At 34.6% G+C, this 16763-nt stretch overlaps 1 protein-coding gene across 1 annotated transcript in view; it reads left to right on the forward strand.

The window, feature by feature from the left end:
- The window catches only part of LOC131855246 (uncharacterized), a 53196-nt gene that overhangs the window by 18458 nt on the left and 17975 nt on the right, over positions 1-16763 (forward strand). The gene's annotated exons all lie outside the window — the stretch shown is intronic.

A 16763-nucleotide genomic window follows, 5' to 3' on the forward strand; every position in this document is an offset into this window, starting at 1 on the left:
GAACAGGGATGAATGGAAGAGAAAAATATATTATGACAACCACAAATAAATAGGATAAGGAAGAAGCAGATGATGATGACGGTCTAGCTGACTTGTACCCACTTCGTTTAGCGGTAAACGAAGAAACTGATAGTTTTCGATCGTCGAGATTAGCAAATTATTGACTACTGATCACTATCACTACATAATATAAAAGAATATAAAACAAAGTCGCTGTCGCTGTCTGTTCGTCCCTATATATGCTTAAATTTTTAAAACTATGCAACGGATTTTAACCTTTTTTTTAATAGATAGAGTGATTCAAGAGGAAGGTCTATATATGTAATACATGCATAATATTGTAGAGAAACACTGATAAATTTAGATGTTTCTAATGTGATGTCGTAAATTAACACATTTTTTGCGCTTACATTGCAAACGTTGGCTGAACCCCACGAGATAAATCAAAATAATGTACTACAGTATTCTAGACCTTAAAAAGGTCAACAAAAACGTCCGCGATGGTATACGTCTATCTCTTAAGGATAACCCACAATAACCATTTTTGTATGCTTTACATTTTCTGGGAAAAAATGGCTCATTTACGAAGTGATTTTAAACAATACAGTACCTTAAATACATTGTCCATTTAATATACATTGTATATTTATATATCTATGTATGTATATATTTTATAAATCTATCATAAGACCTGTCATAATGTATGGATCTGAATGTTGGGCCGTAAAGGGGATGGACGAAAGACGTGTGCATGTGGCAGAAATGCGAATGTTAAGATGGATGTGTGGGGTTACCAGGAATGACAGAATAAGGAATGTGTATATACGAGGAAGTTTGAAAATCGCGCCGGTTATAGAAAAGTTGCGAGGTAACAGATTGAGCTGGTATGGGCATGTTATGCGGAGGAACGAGGACCATGTCTTATGGAAAGTGTATAATATGAATGTGGATGGATGTAAAGGGAGGGGACGCCCTAAGAAAAGATGGATAGATTGTGTGAAAGATGATATGAATAAAAGAAGAGTATGTTTAGATATGACGACCGATAGAGAGCAGTGGAAGAGAATGACATACTGCGCCGACCCCAAATAATGGGATAAAGGCAAGGCAATGATGATGTATGTATATATTTTATATATAGTATATATAATGTGTGTTATTTTCTAATATTTATTGGTATTATTATCCCATCCCTATTATAACGTTTATATATATATTCTTCCATTCTATTCAAGCGCCACCTACCACTTTTGTTGTATTTTCTCTACCTAAAGGTTGTCTGGAAGAGATTGCTACTAGCGATAAGACCGCCTTTTGTACTTCCATATCTCTTTTCTGTATAATTCTTATGTATTAATTCTATTGGTGCAATAAAGAGTTTATATATCTATACTGTTTTAAACTTGACGCGGTCATTATTTATACGTATTCAACCACCATGATCACGGGTAAACTGATCATGGTGACCAGTTTACCCGTGATCATAGTGGTTGAAACACTACCGAAATATCGGGAACTCAGCAAATAAATATAAAACGTGGTAAGATCTCGTGGTTTTTACTAATTATACGTATATATATCTATAGTTTATAATACGGACCTTTCCGGCATGTAATTTAAATGAATATTTCCGAAGATATTACAGATTTAAAATGCAGGACATAGCGGTGTGACGGTACTGGCATTTAGGTTTAGTATCAGCATTGCACCCGTGCGAAGCCGGGGCAAGTCGCTGTTATCTATATAAGTAAAAATATTTATTTATTTATTTATTTATTTAGGACGATTAACGGTGTAATTTTACATGTTACTTGTCATATCAAATTGTCCTATGCCAATGAATAATCATCGCCAATATCGCCTATATAATATAGCTTATAACATAGGAGTTTATGTATGTAAGTTGTATGTATTTTTTAATGATTAATCATCGTAATTCATCATCATCAACTCATCGTACTAAAGCATCTCTGTATAATAGTATATTTTTTATCGTTTTATCCCCAACTACTCATGGTCCTCGGGAATTTTATCGTTTTATCACCTCATTTATTACTCATGGTCCTCAGAAAGATCTCTGGATCTACTGAACCGATTTTGAAAATACTTTTACTATTGGATAGACCATATATCGAGCATGCCTACAGGCTATATAACATCACGCTACAACCAATAGGAGCGGAGCTGCAATCAATTGTTGCAAATACGAAGAAAATGTGACTCATACGCGAAGTTGTGACGGTCAGCTAGTCATGTATTTGTAAATATATCCCTTTGGTGTGAATGAACCTTTATCTCTTTGTATCTATAAATATGACATTTGTCATATATTTATTTACTGCGCAGTTCGAGTCGATGTAGCATACCTACGGAAATAAAACATGAAACATCCGTCGGGAAGAAGTTGGCCTTCAGCCGCTCCATAAGTCCTTCCTTTGGTTTGGAGTGCCATCTGCACTCGCCCCTATCGTTCGGTGAATCTGTAAAAGCCAGCTGCGACCAACAGCATTAGAGTAGACTGAAAAATTACTATTTAATAAAAATAATTATTCTTATGTTTTTACAATATTCAATCTATGACTTACTTCTCGTATAACCTATTTGTTTGTCCGATTGGAATACAATTTGAATTGAGGTTTACCACAATACAATACAATGTAAACTTACAAGGACAATAAAAAAACATACAATAGAAAATCATTTATTCAAATAAACTTAATTTAAGCACTTTTGAATAGTCAACATTTTTTTAAATCTACCGCTTTTTCGGAAAGCTGTCTCATCACAAGAAGAATAAGCAAGAAACTTGTGTGTTGCTCTTTTAAACAATCCTTGTAAGTTCACATTTTACATGTCGAAACGTGTGAATACAAACTACCAACCAGCACTAATTTATTTAGGCTCAAATATAAAAACACAATAAGATTAAATCAGTCGTAGTGATAAGAGCAGACCAGTCCCTACAAGCAGCACTCGTTCACGAGTTCACGGATGAGCCAGCCATCACTGCGCTCGACCATATTTTAGAGCCTAATGACCCGGCCCACCACGCCGCCACATGTCTGGACATTTTAGTGAGCATGACTACTCATTCCACTCGACCACGTCACAGCTACAAATTATATCGTATCAAACCTACCAGTCTATTATTTGGCCAAACCAATACAACCTATTTCAAACGCCAAGCAGCTTGGTTTCAGAGGAGCTTCCTCCCGCGTACACTTAGATTGTGGAATGAACTACCTGCCGAGGTTTTCTCGAGAGACTACAGCATGGGGTTTTTCAAGAGTATATTAAGGTTTCTTAAGGGTCGGCAACGCGTATGTGACACCCCTGGTGTTTCAGGCGTCCATAGGCTACGGTAACCGTTTACCATCAGATGGGCCGTATGCTTGTTTGCCACCTAAGTGGTATAAAAAAAAAGCTTGCTTTGTAAGACATAATTTAGTTGTAAGCTACAAATACGGTACGAGAAATAACGCAGAGTAAATTTGTTCAACCGAGAGCTATGAAAGCACCGCGATATTTGTTTCCAAAAATATATAACAATTTAGACGTGACACAACAAAATTCAACTTTATGCAGACCAGTACTGAAGTCGAAATTAAAAGAGCACTTATAGGTATAGTTAAAAAAATAATTTGTACATAGATTAATGTTAAATTTCTGTAACAATGTGTATCATTACATAGTATAAAACAAAGTCGCTGTCGCTGTCTGTCCCTATGTATGCTTAAAGTTAAAAAAATAATTTGTACATAGATTAATGTTAAATTTCTGTAACAATGTATATCATTACATAGTATAAAACAAAGTCGCTGTCGCTGTCTGTCCCTATGTATGCTTAAAGTTAAAAAAATAATTTGTACATAGATTAATGTTAAATTTCTGTAACAATGTATATCATTACATAGTATAAAACAAAGTCGCTGTCGCTGTCTGTCCCTATGTATGCTTAAATCTTTAAAACTACGCAACGGATTTTAAGGGTTTTTTATATATAGTGATTCAAGAGGAAGGTTTATATGTATAATACATGTACACCCGTGCGAAGCTGGGGTAAGTACCTAGTTTATGTATATAGTGTGCTAACTGACTTGACCTCATGTTCATCTTATCATCCTCCACTGGTACCCCGCCTATACCGAGCCTATACCGATAGCGCAGACTAGTGCACCATTACATTATCAAACAATATCTAGGTAGATAAGTATTAAGAAAACTGAGCTATATCATGCCAACAAACTGTTATGCAGTTTGGCGAGGCATTGTATAAAAATAAATGTAGGTACCTATCTTTATTAAATAAATGAATAAACAACATGGTATGGCTATCGGCTCAGTGTATACATTACCAGCTACTCGCCCCGGCTTCGCACTTCCTCTTGAATCACTATATCTATTAAAAAACCGCTTCAAAATCAGTTTTAAAGATATATATATATATATAAACATTCCTCTTGAATCACTATATCTATTAAAAATCGCAACAAAATCCGTTGCGTAGTTTTAAAGATTTAAGTATACATAAAGACGGATAGAGAGCGACAGCGACTTTGTTTTATACTATTTAATGATGATGAGTAATAGTTAATAATTACCCAAATAATATAGCCACTTATACAATGAAAATTAAATAAAAAATCAATTTGAATTTGTATGTTTATTAAGTCTTATACATTATTACACATGTATATTGCTGTTAGAATAACATATATATATATTAATATATACAAGGGCGGATCCAGCTTTGGCGCCAGGAGGGGGTCACATAGTCGTGGTCAAGTCAAGAACTTATAATTTATTTTTGATAACAATAGATACAAGTAAAAAGTAGGTAATTTAATATTGTACAAAGTTATTATATTATATTAAATTAATTAAATATTGAAGGTATGTAGTTATATAAAATCTGTATGGTGACAAAATATATAAATAAAATCATTATGTTCAATTAGTGGTCCACGTAAGTCCTGGAACCAGCTCAAGGGGGTCATGACCCCCATGACCCCCCTCTGGTTCCGCCGTTGTAGAGATATGTACACTATGATTATACAAAACACTATGATCATAGTGTCAATTTAATTTGTTTTCCCCAACATTAGTCTATTCATTTATTCAATCAAATATTAGTGCTTGCCTAAAAAATACGGGGTGTGCGAGCAGCGCAGGAGTATAATGTAGCGGTTTTTTTCGAACTATTCCAATGGCCAACAGGCCTCAACTGGCCTTTTTACGCCGGACGATAGGGGGCGAGTGCAGATGACATTCCAATCCTAGGAAGGAATATAGAGCGGCTGAGGGCCAACTCTATGACACTTAGGAAAAAAAAAATTAGAAAAAGAGAGAAGTTTAAAATAAAGAAAAAGTCAGATTCAATACTAGGGCATAATGATGTCAGATGCGGTAGATCGGAAACGAAATTAGCGATTTTTTTTATTACCCGCGGGTTTTTTATTACTCGCGCAATAAACCAGGGTTCACAACTATTGTCTTGATAATACAAATCCTAAGGAATATTAAGGGCTATTTAACATTACGCTGCCTCTCTTAGGAGCCGAGCATAATTAGAAAAAGTAAGAACCAATTCTAAGCAAAAACGAAATTACATGCGATGGGTAGGACCACGAGAATGTCCGCCTTTTTTTATTAAAAGCGAGTGAACCCGGATTCATAACTAGTGTCGCATTATAGAGTACCTAAGCAAGTGTTAGAAAGTATAAAAAAATATTATTTATATCACTGAGGATCATCTGAGCCGTCGAACTCTTCAAAATCTAGTTCCTCGCCAGACTCCGTCTTTAAACATACACCGCCGATGCTGATCATGCCTTTTGGACAGTAGTTCTCGTTGGAGAATACAGTCTGCGCTTCTCCAACCTTCTTCACCTGGACCACTTCTTCTACAACCGGCGCGGGTTCGTTTGATGACATCTTGTGATGACGCTACTTTACTGACGCTATCTGGTTGACGCTAGTTCACTGACGCTACTTTTCAGACGTAACTTGACATATGTTATTTAATTGATGCTACTTGGCCGCTGCTACTCGCTTGACTACTTGACCCGACGCTTTGTGGCTGACGCCACTTGACTGACGCTACTACTTTGAATATTACTTTGACAGTCTCGACCTCTATCTGGCCTGGTTTTCGTTTTTGTGTTTTAAACTTCTTAGTAGATATTGTTTGATCTACCTCTTCTATTCAACTTATTGATTTGTTCTGTAATATAAAAAAAACAATTGATTGTTAAAACATGAATGACTTTGTCATTTTTAGACGACCTCTGTGGTCTAGCGGTGTTGCACACAGCTTTACTTCCGATGGTCGCGGGTTCGATTCCTCGCACGGCACAAACATTTGTATTCATGAGTATGATTGTTTGTATCGGTCTGGGTGTTTTCTATGTATTTGTCTGTGTTTACGAAAAAAAAATCTATGTACTTGTATCAGTTATCTAGTACCCATAACACAAGCTTTAGCTAGCTTAACTTGGGACTAGATGGCGCTGTGTGAATTGTCCTGAGATTATTATATTATAGTTTATATTTATTCCTTTATCTTATATATAAAATTCTCGTGTCACAGTTTTCGTTCCCGTACTCCTCCGAAACGGCTTGACCGATTCTCATGAAATTTTGTGAGCGTAGTGAGTAGGTCTGAGAATCGGCCAACATCTATTTTTCATCCCCCTAAGTGTTAGGGGTAGTCCACCCCTAAATTTTTTTATGTTTATTTTAAGGCAAAAAAACGTTTGCCGGGACAGCTAGTATATTATAAAAAATGTATTTGTATAAGTTCTTTTAATACTTACAGTATTAGTTCTAGTTAGTTAGGACTAGATGGCGCTGTGTTATTATACTAGGTCTAAGTTTACTTCAGTATACACATACGAGTCTGTTTTTTTTAATGTAAATAGATACATTCTATTTCGAATCATTCCGATAAATACCACGTATTGTTTATTATTGTAATAATAATGTAATAATGATACAAAACAGATGTTCGATGAAACAGTTTCCTAGAATCCGACGCAAATTGTATACCATTCAATTTCATACAAATATATATATATATATATATGTACATTAACACTATATTGAACACTATAAAACTATACGGTACATACACCAAAATAACATTTTTTACAATTTTTGTCTGTCTGTCTGTCTGTCTGTTTGTTCCGGCTAATCTCTGATATGGCTGGACCGATATTAACGGCACTATTTTTGGCAAGTAGCTAATGTAATAAGGAGTAACTTTCGCTACTTTTATTTTAGAAAAATAAAGTTAAATTCCACGCGGACGAAGTCGCGGTAACAGCTAGTTATAAATAAAATGATAACTATAATCTTTATTGCTCTGACATAAAAAAAAATATAATTTGTAATCTGTTATAAACTCTTATCACATCTATAGTAAGATAATGTCTAAAGTCCAAACGCGTGTATTTTGACTGGATTTGACGAGCTACATACACATCGTTCTAGGTTCAACACTTGCTCGATACAAACATTTATATTCTACTAGCTGTACCCACGACTTCGTCCGCGTAAAATAGTGATCTTGACCAAATAATGAAAAAGTTTCATCCTTTTTGCTTCAAAAATGACGACACTTTTATACATAACTCTTTCAACCCTTTATAACTATTTTTCTAAATATAAATTGAATTTATTCAAGGCTAAAAATTAAACCTCAACCTTCTAGGTTTAAAAATTCTTTGCAACCCATTTTTCTTTATTTATATTTAATCAACAGCCTCAAAAATAAGTTTGAAGCTTCTGACTTAAAATATGACGAATTTACCTAACATCTTTCATTCCCTAATTTATTTAACCCCCTTAAGGGTAAAAATTTTAAAAACTTTGTATGCCATATTTATTTATATTTAATTAGCAGCCTTAATAATAAGTTTCAATCTTCTAGCTTCAAAAATGACGATTCTTCCATACAATCACTTTCAAGCACTTACAACCCTTTTTTCGCATTAAAAAGTAGCCTATGTCCTTTCTCAGGGATCCTTTATCAGACTATCTGTGTACCAAATTTCATTTAAATCGATTCAGTAGTTTTGGCGTGAAAGCGAGACAGACAGACAGAGTTACTTTCGCATTTATAATATTAGTAAGGAAGTAAGGATGAGTATGATTGTTTGTATCGGTCTGGGTGTTTTCTATGTATATTATGTATGTTTACAAAAAAAATAAAATATATGTATGTATTTATATCAGTTGTGTAGTACATATAACACAAGCTCTGCTTAGTTTGGGACTGGACAACATTCAGTGAATGTATCTATACATATAAATAAAACTGGAGTGTCTGTTTGTAATTTTGAAATAACCGTTTTGTACTACATGCATATGAATATAAATACGGTACATACACCAAAATAACATTTTTTACAATTTTTGTCAGTCTGTCTGTTCCGGCTAATCTCTAAAATGACTGGACCGAATGATATGACTATTCAAAAGTGCTTGTAATGAGTTTAAAATTTTAGACACCTGATAAAATTACATAGATTTTTTTCATAAATAGGTACATATTATACACAGAAAACAGCCAGACCGATACAAACAATCATACTCATGAATACAAATGTTTACTCCGTGCGAGGAATCGAACCCGCGACCAACGAAGGTAAGGCGTGCTAAACCGCTATACCACAGAGGACGTCATAAATAAATCTAGGGGTTAAATAATGTCTACCTCAAATTATTGTACACTAAAATCATTTAAAAATAATGTATATAATTAACTATAAGAAATGCCAGTCCGTGAAATAAGATTTTTCAATGCGATCTTCAACGTGTTAAGAATAATATTTTGTGATTTTGTTCTCTAGCTACTGAAAGACTTAGTCATAAATCGTTTTATTACTTATTTATACAACATTCGTTATCGGCACGAAGAATAAATCAATTTAAAAGACGACGATTTATTATAATGGCTGGAAATAATTTTAGTGGTACAATTCACGTAGTGATTTTTGTACTTTGACCAGAGTGTCTTAGAATTGTAAGAAGATAACAATGCGTCTTTAAATAACAATAACAATAACAAAATGTCTACCTTTTCACTGATCAGCCACCACGCGCCGCTGTAGCGAATTCTCAACTGATTCACTTGTATCCATTCACGCGAACTTCGTAACTCATTCTTTATTTATAGAACTAGGGATGGAACTGTGATCGTTATCGATAATTTTGGATATTACCGATTCTTTTATTTTAAATCTGTCGATGAATTAATCGATTCTATATTGGAAAATAGATTTTGACGGCCTCTAACGGTGGTTGTCTAACGGTGATACCGCCTTATTTGCGACTAGTTGTACCCGCGTCTTCGTCCATGTGAAATTAAACGTTATTTTTCTAAAACAAAAGTAGCCCAAGTTACTCCTTATTACATCAGCTACCTGCCAAAAAAAGTGCCGTCAAAATCGGTCCAGCCTTTTCAGAGATTAGCCGGAACAAACAGACAGACAGATAAAAATTGTAAAAAATGTTATTTTGGTGTCTGTACCGTATTGTATTGTATTATATTTTTCGCTATTTGAGCTATAAAACTTAAATAAGATACATGCATATATACATAATTACGGTTCATGCACCAAAATAACATTTTTAAAAATAATTATTTGTCGGTCTGTTTGTTCCGGCTAATCTCTGAGATAGCGGGACCGATTTTGACGGGACTTTTTTGGCAGGTAGCTGATGTAATGAGGAGTAACTTTAATTTTAGAAAAATAAAGTTAAATTCCATCCGGACGAAGTCGCGGGTACAACTAGTTACAGATAAATTTTAAGGGGGTCTTCCTATGTGACGGCCTGTTTTTTAGGGATATTTTAGGATTTTTTTTCTACGACCAGTAAATATTTAGAGCTTCAAATTTTTTATCATTTATTAACACATATTAAAAGCACGGAATGACCTATAATCAAATGAATATAAAAAAAATTGGATTTTTGATAGACATTTGAAATAAAAGTTGCAAATTAGGCGTTTTTTTTTTGTTTTTTGCTATAAAAAAATCGAAGTTTTGAAACTTTTCGATTGATAATAGTTCATTCCATGCGTTTACATATATTGAGTGTGCCCTGTAAATTTCAAGTAATTCGGTCCAGCCGTTTCTGAGATACAATGGAGGAAAGTTTGAAAAACACAGTTTTGAGAAAAACGCGTTTAAAGTTTCAAGTCCGTTAAAAACCATTAAAATATCAACTTACTCTCAATCGGCGATGCCTGGTCCATAGAGTATTCCTTCCTCTTCCTCGTGAAACTCTTTTAAAGCAGATTGTTCAGCTCTTGAGTCAATCCTGGCTTGTTTAACGACATCACTTACGCGCCGCTCAGAGCGTAAGATTCGCTTTTCATCCCGTTTCTCAACATACGCTTGGGCTTCACGACCAACAGGGCATCCCATAATCGACATAACTTTTAAAATACCTTGAAAACCTTCATTAAAGATAATAACTGCTAAGTAGCTAGCAATTTCAACAACTTTGGGACCAGAATGAAGATGTTTAGGAGCGAAAGTCCAAATCAAAGAATTCAAAGATTCGTTATTGTTTTGTGTCTCTGCTCCTAAACAACGAATTAATAATTCGTCTTTCGATAAATCTTCGAAAACCGGTTTGATAGCTTCTTGGACTTGCGGAATTAGAGGTGGTTTATCGTGATGAAATTGGTCCAGTTCATTATTAGCTTCAGCCTTACGCCATTTACACCAACTGTCTTCGCCTTCTGGACAAAATTGATGCTGAGGGTTTTCATCAGAAGAACATTTGTGATAGTACTTCCTTTCCGTCCACTCATTATGAAAAAAAAAATTTGTAGCTGTTGCTCTCTTCGAAGTTCAACCAAGACTAAAATAACTTCGGTAAAATATTATAACAATAGAAATTTCTGTTTAAGTCTGTAGAAACGTGTCTAAACTTGTATAAACAAATATATTAATAAAAGGGAGGCCAGGTATAAAGCCGACGGTACACAATAGGCCCGGTCTCTAACTGCCAACTCACCGCTCCGAACCGCTCTTTCTTTTACCTGCTGTATCTTTAAAACGACTTCGAATTTTCTAAAATCGCTTTACTACCGTATTCTAGACATGTTAAGGGAGCAATTTATGAAAAAAAAAAAATCGATTTTTTCAACCCATCACATAGGAAGACCCCCTTAATTACACATTTCAAAAATGTATCTATGTATTTATATCAGTTGTCTAGTACCCATAGTACAAGCTCTGCTTACCCTATGATTAGATGACGCAGTGTGTGATGTCGTGCAACTATTATTATAGATTTTTTTTATACCACATAGGTGGCAAACATGCATACGACCGTTTTGATGGTAAACGGTTACCGTAGCCTATGGACGCCTGAAACGCCAGGGGGCACCCCTGGCGTTTACCCTTAAGAACGTACGTTTACGTTGACCCTTAAGAAACCTTAATATACCCTTCTTAAAAAACACCATGCTGTAGTCTCGTGAGAAAACCTCAGCAGGTAGTTCATTCCACAATGTAAGTGTACGCGGAAGGAAGCTCCTCTGAAACCGCGCTGTCCGAGACCACTTAGGTTCCAGCGATAAATATTATTATTTTTATAAATAATTTTTATTTTTATAAATAATTTTTATTTTTACTTATTTTTTAAACATTTATTATCAAACTAGCTGTTCCCGCGACTTCGTCCGCGTGGAATTTAACATTATTTTTCTAAAATAAAAGTAGCCTAAGGTACTCCTTATTACATTAGCTACCTGCCAAAAAACGTCCCGTCAAAATCGGTCCAGCCATTTCAGAGATTAGCCGGAACAAACAGACCGACAGACAGACGGACAAAAATTATAAAAAATGTTACTTTGGTATATATACCGTATATATAATCATATGCGTGTAGTAAAAAAAGGTTATTTCAATATTACAAACAGACACTCCAATTTTATTTATATGTATAATAATAATAATAATAACACTTGGCTTCGGCCCGTGTAGGTGAGTATTATCTTCTTTTAAATCCATAAAAGAAGAGAAAAAAAAGGAATAAAGGATAATAATAATAATTTTATTTCAGACAACATGATCCATTTTGTTAGTAACAGCTTAATGACATAACTTATCCTATGTTAGTAATAAAATATAAAGTAAAAATGTAACTTTTAACATATTACCTGTCCCACCCAGTGTCTTAGAATGGGACAGTCTACTTTACAAGCAATTGCCTTCAGGACACTGTTGGAACTCGCCCGCACTCTGCCTAATAGGGACGTTATTCGCTTACGCCGTATAGCATAGAAATCGTTTTTTTTTCGGACTACTCTAATGCTGTTGGCCGTGGCTGGCCTTTACAGCTTCACCGGACGTTATGGCGCGAGTGCAGATGGCACTCCAAACCCGCGCAAGGACTTATGGAGCGGCTGAAGGCCAACTCCTGCCTGACGGATACGACTTTAGTCTGAGGGCACCACTAGGAGTTCGAACCTCGGCTCAGGCCGTCGTAATTTCGATCCCCGTTTGAATTGGACGGGGGATCGATCGGAGGGGATTATAGAAATCGTCTGTGCGCTCTTGCGCAAACATATGTGACGCGCTGCAGTGGCGGGGCAGTCCCAACAGTGCCCGAAAAGCATTGTTATATTAAACACGAAGAGCATTGTAGGTTTTTTGAGTATAGATTACATCTGTAATTTACGATTGTTTGTCACATCTCTATAGTGTGGAAATCCCCGTGTATCAACATAATTTATTAATGCAATGACCCGTTTTATTGATCGTGATCTTTAGATAGAAATATCTCTATGTCTCTGATGTTGTCGCTATTGTACAAGAAATAGATATATTCGTCTCAAGGAAGAGGTGCGTATCTTGAAAACAGTCTGTTTATATATACAGTCTGAGGGCACAGCTAGGGGTTCGAACCTCGGCTCAGGCCGTTGTAATTTCGATCCCCGCTTGAATTGGACGGGGGATCGATCGGGGCAGTGATGATGTTCATGTATAAACGGTTGACACTTACCATCAAGTGGGCAAATAGATGGTTTGCCATTTCTCTTACATTAAAAAAAATGTGTATTACAATTTATGTATTAATTTTTTTGACTACCTCTAACAAAAAAACTGTCTTTGTTGGACACACTTTTTCTATTCAACTCATACATTGATGTGTCATGTAAGTTATTTCTTGTATTGTATGTATGACAAATAACGCAGGAAATCTGTTCTAGAAACTTCTATATTGTGAGTCAGTATATAGTTGTGTTTCACTCTTCGGAAGTACATACTGATAACAAATCTATCACTCACCAATTGGTGAATGGTGAAATTCACCCCACTTCGATTCAGTCATTAGAGCCCCCGTCAGGGTTGAAGCTACAAATCAACCCTGATTCTCAGAACCATCAACTGTAGGGTTGTCTAAGATAATGTTAATAGTATCATAGCCTAGTGGATTAGAATCTGAAGGTCATGAATTCAAAGCTTGCTGGTATTAAAAAATATTGCTATAGAATGGTGCACCCGCCTGCGCTAACGGTTTACGCTGGCGGGGCACCAGTGGAGGATGATAGGATGAGCATGAGGTCAGATCAGGTTCGTCGTAACAAATTCACCAGGAATTTATCACGGTTTCCAGGGGGGACCGTGTGGAGGTCAATCTAATACATTACCAATTTTGCCAACAGTCCTGACTATATGTTGTTTATTTTATATTATAATACTAGCTGTTCTCGTGACTTCGTCCGCGTGGAATTTACTTTATTTTTCTAAAATAAAAGTAGCCTAAGGTACTCCTTATTGCATCAGTTATCTACCAGAAATAGGCCTGTTAAAAACGGAATAAAAAACACATCGACAGACACAGACAAAAATTGTAAAAAATGTTATTTTGGTGTATGTACCGTATTCATATTCATATGCTTGTAGTAAAAAATGGTTATTTCAATATTACATACAGACACTCCAATTTTATTTATATGTATGATCATTGTATATAGCAGTAAATCTCTCTTAAATGTGATGTACATAGTTTCAAGACATAGTTTCAAGGGCATTCCATTAATAGACGAATTGCTCTGTTCATTATACATTTGTAATTCGCACCCAACGCGTGGATAGCATATAACGTAAACAAAATCAACGAGCTATATGTACATACATACATATATATAATGTTTATGATTTTAAACATTCGATATGATCAATAGATTTCTAAAATTGGACTATTAGTAGGTTTTTTAATATTTTTATATTGTATTTTTATACGGTCGATAACTGATTAATTTATATGGCAATACAACGTTTGGCGGGTCAGCTAATCTATACATATAAATAAAATTGGAGTGTCTGTTTGTAATACTGAAATAAAATTTTTATACTAGATGCATATGAATATAAATACGGTTCATACACCAAAACAATATTTTTTACAATTTTTATCTGTCTGTCTGTTTGTTCCGGCTAATCTCTGAAATGACTGGACCGATTTTGACGGGACTTTTTTTGGCAGGTAGCTGATGTAATAAGCAGTAGCTTAGGCTATTTTATTTTAGAATAATAAATTTAATTTCCGAGAAGTCGCGAGTATAGCTAGTATTTTATATATCTATACTAATATTATAAATAAAAGTTGTGAGTTCGTATGTTAGGGATAATCTCCAGTACTACTGATCAGATTTTGAAAATTCTTGTAGAGTCAGATAGTCCATTTATCGACGAAGGCTAGGCTATATAACATCACGCTACGACCAATAGGAGAGGAGCAGCAATTATTCTATTAAATAAAATAAAAAATATATTCTTCTTAATCTTTAATATTCATTCATTAATAATTTAAGAGTCACGCTCTTGTCGGTGGATCTCTTGCCAATTTCCACGATCTTCCAGCATGCTTTTTAAAGGTTGATACGACACGATTGCCATCTTGTCTTTAATTTGCTTCATGTAGATGTACTTTGGTCTTCCCCTCCGCTTCTTTCCTTATATTTTTCCCTCAATATTATCTATACATATAAATAAAATTGGAGCGTCTGTTTGTAACAGTGAAATAACCGTTTTAACCATGTAGTAAACATGCATATGCAAACCTCTTAAATCACTCTTATCTGCTGCTAAAAACTGCATTAAAATTCATGGCATGGGAAGTGTTTCCACTCTCGCGCTGCTCGCTTCCCTGCCCACTCGGGCTGAGTGTAAATTGGGCATAAGGAAACAGACATCGCAAGCGGCTTCATTCTATACTATTTAAAAATGAATGATTTGCTTAATTTTTTTTAATATGGATAGAGCAATAGAGCTGCTTTTTGTACATAATTTATGTTTCTATGTTATAACTGCCTTAGGAGTTTAGCGGTTATCACACTGCCTTACTTTGATTGATTGCCAGTTTTATTCCCTGCATGGTGGAAACATTCATTCATGAGTATGATTTTTTCTATTGTTCTGGGTGTTTTCTATGTATATTATGTATGTATTTACAGTAAAATGGACTGAAGTATTATATTATCAGTTGTCTATTATCCGTTATGCAATCTGCTAACTTAACATTAGATATATTTAGTCGGATAGGTGTTATTTTGCGTATATTGCGATAGATTTATATTATTTTGTTTAATTCCGCTACAATTAAATAGATGGCTCTGCGTAAATTGTCCTGGGTTATATTTACCTTTTAAGCCGATATAGGCGAGTGTATATACACTACTGCTGAAGTGTATACATATTATTATTATTTTTGTAGCATCCACTGGTTTTATAATTTTTTTTTCTTTTACTTCGTTATTCTTGGAAATGAACTTTAGATTTACGGGTCTGAGAGACCTAGTAATTCTCATGTAATTTTCTTAGCTTTCGCTAGGTCTATTATTATTTAATTTCCTTAAACTATTCTTATACTTACATATGTTTCAGTATTTTAACTGATTATTTTTTCTTTTCTTTCATTTTTCATGAAACTTATATACGTCTAAGTATCTAAACTTTAGAACCGGTCTGGCAGACCTAGTATTTCTAATGAAGGTTTATATTTTCTAATTTGTTAAATTACTATTCCTCTAAACTATGATTCTTCTTTAGCATCATCGTCGTTGAAAGATCCATTAAATATTGGTATACAGACGTCACCTAATCTGACAGTGTTGGCTGGACATTTAGGAGTTGTGAAGACGCCATTTTTTTCTGCACTTTTACGTTTGTGATCATCGGAGTTTATAGAATTTGGACTATTGGAGTTAACAGAACTTGTTTCCTTATCCAATGTCTTCTCTTCACTATTCCCAGACATGTTTTCTAGAGCTGCAATGTGTTTTTTTCTCGACAGGTGTAAACTTGTTTTCGATTACAAGTGTTTAAATATGTGTCAGTCTGTTTTTGTTTACAATTCTGTAATAGAAATAAACATTGTAATTATTTATTGGAACAAAATTTAAGTACTATTAAATAAACGTCATTTTTTACTACAGTGACTAGATTAGGTAAGTCCGCGACTTCGTACGCATGGAGGTCGAAGTTATTATAGTTTGTAACTTTTTTTTATAAAGTAATTAATATAGCTATAACTTTATTCTATATAACCCGATTAAAACAAAACATAAAAAAAATTGAAGTAATTTTACCACAATACATTAGTTATAACCACACCCAGATAGGTTATGCCGTTTCTCAGATTAACGCAAACCAACAAACAGAATAACAATAAAATCCTGACATGCTTTTTAAAAATGTACAAAATATCAAACTATATTGTATTAAGATCGCCTT

This window comes from Achroia grisella, unplaced genomic scaffold (genome assembly GCF_030625045.1).
Source record: "Achroia grisella isolate CSIRO2021 unplaced genomic scaffold, CSIRO_AGI_Agris_v1 utg1360, whole genome shotgun sequence".
Lineage (NCBI taxonomy): Eukaryota > Metazoa > Arthropoda > Insecta > Lepidoptera > Pyralidae > Achroia > Achroia grisella.